This window comes from Lethenteron reissneri, chromosome 61 (genome assembly GCF_015708825.2).
Source record: "Lethenteron reissneri isolate LAM-NWPU_2019-01 chromosome 61, ASM1570882v1, whole genome shotgun sequence".
In the NCBI taxonomy this organism is placed as follows: domain Eukaryota; kingdom Metazoa; phylum Chordata; class Hyperoartia; order Petromyzontiformes; family Petromyzontidae; genus Lethenteron; species Lethenteron reissneri.
In genome coordinates, this window is record NC_083839.1 from 3,746,189 (window position 1) to 3,755,533 (window position 9,345).

A 9,345-nucleotide genomic window follows, 5' to 3' on the forward strand; every position below is an offset into this window, starting at 1 on the left:
ATGCTACTGCTGATGATGCTGTTACTGCTGCTGCTACTGTTGATGCTGCTTCTACTGCTGCTTATTATGCTGCTACTGCTGATGCTGATGTTACTGCTGCTGATGATGCTGCTGCTGATGATGTTGCTACTGTTGATGATGCTGCTACCGCTGCTGCTGATGCTGCTGCTGATGCTGCTACCGCTGCTGCTGATGCTGCTGCTGATGCTGCTGCTGATGCTGCTGATGATGCTGCTGCTGCTACTGATGCTGCTACTGCTGATAATGCTGCTACTACTGATGCTGCTACTACTGATGCTGCTACTGATGTTACTACTGCTGCGGATGCTGCTACTGCGGATGATGCTGCTACTGATGCTGATTCTACTGCTGCTTTTGATGATGATGCTACTGCTGCTGATGCTACTGGTGATGCTGCTACCGCTACTAATTATGCTGCTACTGCTGATGCTTCTGCTACTGATGCTGCTACTGCTGATGATGCTACTGCTGATGATGCTGCTGCTGTTGATGCTGCTGCTACTGTTGATGCTGCTACTGCTACTGATGCTGCTACTGCTGATGATTTTGCTACTACTGATGCTGCTACTGTTGATGCTGCTGCTACTGCTGCTTATTATGCTGCTACTGCTGATGCTGCTGTTACTGCTGCTGATGATGCTGCTTCTGATGATGTTGCTACTGTTGATGCTGCTGCTACTGTTGATGATGCTGCTACCGCTGCTGCTGATGCTGCTGCTGATGCTGCTACTGCTGCTGATGCTGCTGATGATGCTGCTGCTGCTACTGATGCTGCTACTGCTGATAATGTTGCTACTACTGATGCTGCTACTACTGATGCTGCTGCTGATGCTGCTACTGCTGCTGATGCTGCTGATGATGCTGCTACTGCTGATGATGATGCTGCTGCTGATGCTGACGGATCTCCCCACCATCACTCACATGCCACCTGTGGGAGCTGCTTGCTGCTGCTGCTGCTCACGCTGATGACAATACTGCCGCTGATGCTGCTGCTGATTATTATGATGATGATGATAAAAATTAACCCGTAAAACAAAGTTTTTCACTCTAAATCCTTTATATGCGTGGCGGCTAGAGTCCTCTCGTCCTCTGGCTTGAGATGGCTGCCACCTATGGGTCAGATGATTGCCTGCCAGCATTAAGCAATTGGTAATAAAAAAAAATTCCCTAAACAGTGTAAAATTTTGGGGAAAAAATTTCACGAAAAAAAATTGTCACGCACAACGAGTCTGTGTGCAAAAATGTCAGCTCGATTGGATGACGGGAAGTGGGTTAAAAAACGACCGAAAGATTTGCACGGTCGTAAGCGCGCAAGCAAGCAAGCAAGTGAACTTAATATAAAGGATTTAAAAATAAATCCCCTCTCCCTCCCCCCTATGGACTAGGGGAGCGAATCGTCGGGAACGGATGTGCTAATTGCGTGCCGAGCTGCAGGAATTCGTTCGCGGCAGCCTCTTCGCGGAGGGAGAATTCGGAAATAATAAAAGCGTTCGACGTGGGAAAACAGCGGGGAAGCGGTGGATGAAGTTGTTGTTGTTGTTTGTTGTTATTGGGTGGTTAGAGATCGCGGAGATGATGATGTAGATGTGTGTCGTGAACCCACCCTCCACCCGACACACAGCCGAGCAAGAAACTATTTTAAAACTAAAGGTTTGTTTTTGTCTTGCCAGGTAAGCGGTGTATGTACGTACATTGAACTTATTTCACAGCGTACGTAGTCTGTGGGTCTCTGTGTGAGTCTATGGGTATCTGTGTGAGTCTATTAGTCTCTGTATGAGTCTGTGGGTCTCTGTGTGAGTCTGTGGGTCTCTGTGTGAGTCTATGGGTATCTGTGTGAGTCTATGGGTCTCTGTGTGAGTCTATGGGTTTATGTGTGTGTCTATTAGTCTCTGTGTAAGTCTGTGGGTCTCTGTGTGAGTCTATGGGTCTCTGTGTGAGTCTATGGGTCTCTGTGTGAGTCTGTGGGTCTTTGTGTGTGAGTCTATGGGTTTATGTGTGAGTTTATTAGTCTCTGTGTGAGTCTGTGGGTCTCTGTGTGAGTCTATGGGTTTATGTGTGTTTCTATTAGTCTTTGTGTGAGTCTGTGGGTCTCTGTGTGAGTCTATGGGTTTATGTGTGTGTCTATTAGTCTCTGTGTGAGTCTGTGGGTCTCTGTGTGAGTCTATGGGTCTCTGTGTGAGTTTACGGGTATATGTGTGTGTCTATTAGTCTCTGTGTAAGTCTGTGGTTCTCTGTGTGAGTCTATGGGTTTCTGTGTGAGTCTGTGGGTCTCTGTGTGAGTCTATGGGTCTCTGTGTGAGTCTGTGGGTCTCTCTGTGAGTCTATGGGTCTCTGTGTGAGTCTATGGGTGTCTGTGTGAGTCTATGGGTCTCTGTGAGTCTATGGGTCTCTGTGTGAGTCTATGGATTTCTGTGAGTATATGGGTGTCTGTGTGAGTCTATGGATCTCTGTATGAGTCTGGGTCTCTGTGAGTCTATGGGTGTGTATGTGAGCCTATGGGTCTCTGTGAGTCAATGGGTGTCTGTGTGAGTCTGTGGGTCTCTGTGTGAGTCTATGGATCTCTGTGTAAGTCTATGGGTGTCTGTGTGAGACTATGGGTGTCTGTGTGAGTCTATGGGTCTGTGTGTGAGTCTATGGGTGTCTATGTGAGCCTATGGGTCTCTGTGAGTCAATGGGTGTCTGTGTGAGTCTCTGGGTCTCTGTGCGAGTCTTTGGTTGTTGATGCGAGTCAACTGGTCTCTGTTGTCTGTGTGAGTCTATGCTCGTGCGTTGAACTTCGTTCACACCGTACGTAGGCAACCGTACAACACACGTATGACCTGCTATCAGGCACACATCGGGGGGCCAGGGTTAGCGTCTAAGTTTCCGCAGGGGCTTATAAACCGGACACTGGTGTTCTGTACGGCACTTTTACTTGTTTTCATTGAATACAGCGGCACGCAAAATGAACCTGATTAAAAATATATGCGCACTTTTTTGCCCATGAATATTGATTCGTCCACGACTAATTATTATACTTCTGGGCGAGGGCGGGAGGGGTGCATGTGCACGCGTGCTGCCAATGGCACGCCGCTGGGCTCCTGCGCTATAATTGGAGAAACGGAGGATTAATTTGCATACTTAGAGAGACGGCTCAATTCATTAGTTAATTCCAGTTAATTCATTAGTCAATTAATTAACGGCAAATTCGGAACCCACATTTGATTCGTATGGCCGTACCCCGTGGTACGAAATGACACAGAATGAGCCGAGGCAATTAAATATTTTATTTCTGGGACACTTTTTTTCCATTTAAAGCTTTCGTGACTACAGGAATTCATCTTCTTGGTTCTTTCGGTAAAGTCACGTAGAAGGGAAGTAATAAAATAATAAAAATAAAACATAATAAAATAATTCTCACGACGTTTCGGCCACAGCGCAAGCAGCCGTCCTCAGGTGAAGAACATGTCTGTCGATAAGACAAACTCTAAATTACACGTCTTAGGCTTGGAGTGTCTATTTAAGCTGTTTAAGCTGTCAAGGCTCTCCTCCCTCACAGCTTAAATAGACACTCCAAGCCTAAGACGTGTCATTTAGACTCTGTCTCATCGACAGACATGTTCTTCACCTGAGGACGGCTGCTTGCGTTGTGGCCGAAACGTCGTGAGAATTATTCATTATGTTTTATTTTTATTATTTTATTACTTCCCTTCCACGTGACTTTACCGAAAGAACCAAGAAGATGACTTTTTTTCCAGGTCCGTAACTCAACTCCGCGACTGGGTTACCAATCAATCCGAAATCGGTGCCACACTCCGCGATGTCGAAACGCAGCGAGGATGACGATTGCGCCGAAACTCTGAACGCTCGTAGTGCAGAGGTCGCAACCGGGTACCCAATACGCGTACCCTACCCGATACCCGGCTACCCTGGTGCGGCCGGATACGGGTACGGGTAGGCCGTGAGTCACTAGTGAGTAACCGAAAGAACCAAGAAGAGTAACCGTTTGTCACTCATTTTGGGTAGGGTACGGGTAGAATACGGCTACCTGTACCCGGCCGGGTACGGGTACCCATTTGCGACCCTGGTACGGCCGGGTACGGGTACGGGTAAGGAATCAAAACACGTTTGCGACCTCTGCCCTAGTGGTGCATCGTAGTGTACAGCTCGTCGAGATGAGTCGATTGCCGCATCGCCGACCATCGACAGACTAAAAACGACTGCGTCACGGACATTGTGCGAGAGCCGGGGTGCTATGGTACAAGGCCGTAATTATAAAATATATTGGGGGGGGGGGGGGCGGGGACACACATCCCCCCAGATAAGATGGTCCAAAAATGTGTAGTTAAATCTTTTTGCATGGTTAATAACATCTTTCCAATAATGAGTGTTTCACGAGAGGGGGGGTGGGGGGGACCGCCAAGAGGCAATCGCCTTTCCCATACAGAAGGAAAATGTGAGAATTAGTGCCACCTGCTGGCAAGCCAGGGCATGGCACATTCTAGATTTGAATCTTTCGTGACTGCAAGTATTCATATTATTAGGTTTTTTCGGTAAAGTCACGTAGGTTAAAAAATAAAAAAATAAAAAAAATCACGACTACGTGACTTTATCGAAAAAAAAAACCAAGAATATGAATAAGTATGGCACATTGACAACCACGGAATGGGAGTTGGGAAGAGATGGAGATTAATCTTAATTTTGGAGCTTTCGTGACTGCAGGAATTATTCTTTGGTTCTTTCGGTAAAGTCACGTATAAAGATAAAATAATAAATTAAATAATAGCATACGACGTTTCGATTGCTACACAAGCAATCATCATCAGGTATAAATGAAATAGCGACACAAAATCTAACCAGAAAACCACAAACAGACATATAAGCAGACAGATATCACCAAGATACACAGGGAGAGCAACACAGGTACAGAGAGGGGTGATCGTCTCTGTGGGGTGGCCTTAAATAGACAGAGGGGGGCGGAGGCAGAGAGAGGGGGGGGTTAGAGAAAAAAATTACATGTCAATGAGTACGAAGAGACGCGTAATAAAGTACGCAGGCTTAGAGGGAGAAAGAACACACTAAATTAAATAACCTAGCAAAGTATCGAAATGTTATGTGAAACGACACAGAGAGTCGGTCAACACACAATTAACGCATAGCCTGGTCGATTACGTATTTCAAAGATTGCTAAGTTAGAATTTAAGTGTGAAAATTCCAAAGAAAGATTAGTCCACGCTTTGCGGTGCCGCGTTCTCCGGCCAGCGCCAGGGTACGGCTTCAGAATCAGAATCTTTATTTACAGGAATCCGATGAGCTGTGAAGCTCTTTCTGACAGATGTCCATTAGGGGCTGGTCAGAAGGTTACAACAACAAACATTACACAAACACGACAGGAGTGAAAAGTGCAGTATAAGGAAGGTAAACAAATGGTCCAGACACCTACAAATCAAACTAAACCATCCCCATCATGCCAGGCAAAGCCCACTGAGGCATTAAGGGGCCGTCCATAAATGACGTCACGCGATATTGGGCGATTTTTGACCCCCCCCTAGTCACACGGCGTCACAAAAAGTCCCACCCCCCCTCAAAAATGACGTCACGAACCTCTGCCCCCCCCCCCCCCCCCTAAAACAAATTTTTTTTTTATTTACAATGTTTTTAATGTTGTGGTTTCACGCTTCAACACACCGGTGGGCTAAAGCAGTGAACTGTTTGTCTTTTGTCAACGTGACACTTTTTTACTAATTGGCCGTGTCGGGTGGTGGAGGGTTACGACACATTTATAAATAACGCGATCTAAACCTTAACACCTACAGAATGGGACCTTGTTTTTGCCAGTATCAAAGAATGAAAAAAAAACAAGAATAGGTTTTACCCTTTCTGGCAATAATACAGGAGGTGTCAAGATGTTTTGTTGCCAGAAAGGGTAAGAACTGTTTTTGTTTTTCATACTTTTGTAATGGCAGTACAGCTCCCCGTGTCTATTAATTAACATTATTGAACAGAAAGGGTCAAGTAAGGGTAATTTGGTCGTTAATACTGATTGATGACGGGCACTAATTTTAATTTTATTTTTACCTACGTGACTTCACCGAAAAAACACAAGAGTATGAATCAGAGGTGGGACAAAGTCATTGTTATGCAAGTCCAAGTCGAGTCTGAAGTCATCAAATTCATGACTCGAGTCTGACTCGAGTCCAAGTCACATGACTCGAGTCCACACCTCTGGTATGAATCCTTGCAGCCACGAAAGCTTCAAATCTAGAATTGCTACATTACACTTTGATACTGGCCAAAAAGGTCCCATTTGTAGCTGCTCACCCCGAGCTATAAATGTCCTAATACGTGTGGCATTGTCTTGGTACTGTTTGCCTTTGGGCGTTCTCCGGTCTGATACTGGTGAGACCACGGCCTAAAGAAGGCTGTCACCGGAGTAGGCCAATCCGTTTCAAAGACAATCCAAATGTTATCGGAGCGTGTTTGTTTGCATTTTCACCACAAGCGCGCGTGGATAATGCAGACTCGATTCATTCGCAAACGGTTTCTATTTGGTGTTTGAACATCTGTACACCTCGTGTTTTATCGCCAGCGCTGTGGGGCCACTTTGTTGAGCTTCTATCATTTGTGGCAGAGGTCGCAACCGGGTACCCGATACCCGTACCCTACCCGACACCCGGCTACCCGTACCCGGCCGGGTACGGGTAGCCGTTTGCGACCCTGGTGCGGCCGGGTACGGGTAGGCCGTGAGTCACTGGTGAGTCACCGTTTGTCACTCATTTCGGGTAGGGTACGGGAACGGGTAGGGAACGGGAACCCGTACCCGGCCGGGTACGGGTACCCATTTGCGACCCTGGTGCGGCCAGGGTACGGGTACGGGTAAGGAATCAAAACCCGTTTGCGACCTCTGATTTGTGGTGAAAGATAAGTGAATGCCTCAGTGGGCTTTGCCTGGTAGGATGTGGATGGTTGAGTGTTGTTTTTGTTTGTGTTTGGGTGATTTTTTTTTACCTTTCTTGCACTTTGCACTCCTATCGTGTTTTTTTTTTACTTTTTGTTGATGTAAAGTTCTGACCAGCCCCTACTTGACATCTGTCAGAAAGAGCTTCATAGCTCATCGGATTCCTATAAATAAAGATTCTGATTCTGAAGCCGTACCCTGGCGCTGCACGGGAAAACGGGGCACAGCAAAGTGTGGACTAATCTCCATCTCTTCCCAACTCCCATTCCGTGGTTGTCAATGTGCCATACCTTGGCTTGCCAGCAGATGGCACTAATCCCCACAATTGTATTCTGTATGGCATCGGCGATTTCCCCTTGGCAGGATTGCTCCCCCTTTGTAAAACACTTATTAACTGGCCGTATACGGGAACTTCTCTACTTAAGAACATTTTACTTACGAACTTTCAGAGATACAAACAAACCTGCCTACATGTCCAGTAGCAGCTGTTCGGACCGAGAGTCGTAAGTTCAACCGCCGCGCAATAGATGGCAGCGGTGGCATCTACATCTGCAGAACGTGAAGAACCAGTGGCATCTACATCTACAGAATGTGAAGAACCAGTGGCATCTACATCTACAGAACGTGAAGAACCAGTGGCATCTACATCTACAGAACGTGAAGAACCAGTGGCATCTACATCTGCAGAACGTGAAGAACCAGTGGCATCTACATCTACAGAACGTGAAGAACCAGTGGCATCTACATCTGCAGAATGTGAAGAACCAGTGGCATTTACATCTACACAACGTGAAGAACCAGTGGCATCAACATCTGCAGAACGTGAAGACACCAGTGGCATCAACATCTGCAGAACGTGAAGACACCAGTGACATCTACATCTGCAGAACGTGAAGACCCAGTGGAATCTGCAGAACATAAAGGACATTACACAACTTTCAAAACCATTCCCCGTGTTTAGTGCACATGCTGTACAACATGTTTGGAATCGACAAGGGTAAAGTTGGACTTACTAACAAATCGACTTACGAACAGTACCTCTGGAACCTAACTCGATCGTGAGTAGAGGAGTCTCTGGAGCATCGCCCGTAGCTTCGCGTCATCGCGTCGCCCCATAGCATCACCAGTAGCGTCACCCCATCGTAGCGTCGCCCCATAACGTCGCCGGTAGCGTCGCCCAAAGCGTCACCCTGTAGTGTCGCCCGTAGCGTCACCCCGTAGCATTTCCCGTAACCCGTAGTATCGCCCATAGCGTCGCCCCATCATATCGTTGTCCCGTAGCGTTGCCCATAACCTGTCGCATCGCCCATAGCGTCGCCTATAGCGTCGCCCCATAGCGTCTCTCTTTAGCATTATGCCGTAGCATCAGCCAGTAGCGTCGTCCCATCGTGTCGCCCGTAACGTCACTTCGTAGCATCGTCCCATAGTGTTGTCCCATAACGTCGCCTGTAGAGTCGCCCTGTAGTATCACCCCTAGTGTTGCTGCATCGTAGCCTTGACCATAGTGTCGCCCTGTAGCGTCGCCCATAGTATCGCCCTATTGTATCGTCGCCCCATCGGAGCGTCGCCCTATTGTAGCTTCACCCCGTAGTTCTAGATTTGAAGCTTTCGTGACTGCAAGGATTAATATTCTTAGTTTTTTTCGGTAAAGTCACGTGGGTAAAAAATTTAAATTAATAAAAGACGGTGCCACCTGAAGACAGAAGCTTGTGTTGCCTCCGAATCGTCGTGATTTTTATTTTTCATTTTATTTTACTTTTATTAATTTAAATTTAATTTTTTTTTACCTACGTGACTTTACCGAAAAAAAACACCTAAGAATATTCACCCCGTAGCTTCGCACCCCGTTGCCCCGTCGACGCGAGGCGGGAGCGAGCCGGTGGGCGACCTCTCGGTCTCTTGTGCAGCGAGCCGTGACGGACAAGAGACTGCCTGTGCACGCGAAATTGCCCACAGACGAGAGCCTCTGGGCCGTGTCATTCACCCGGTGATTACGCATTGTGGGGAAAACTACATAAAAAGTGAAAAGAGGAAGAAAGAAAAATGAAGTTATGCCATAGGTGAAAAGGTTAATGCCTGCGAGTGAAGGCCTCAGTGGCTGATTTGCATTTAGAAGCAGGCGCACACATTGGAGACAAAGGCGAACACAAAGATATCCCGTATTGACGCGCAGACTGTTGGTGACAAGTGCTGTTAGCGAGCACCTATTAAGGGCGGGGGCGAGGGTGCCGGTGGGGGGTGGTGGGGGGGGGGTCGTGTGACCGGCACCATAATCTAAATTGTCTTATGATTCATCTTCTTGGTTCTTTCGGTAAAAGTCACGTAGAAGGGGAATGATAAAGTAATAAAACATATTATGTTTTAAACAAATTATTAAATAATAAAAT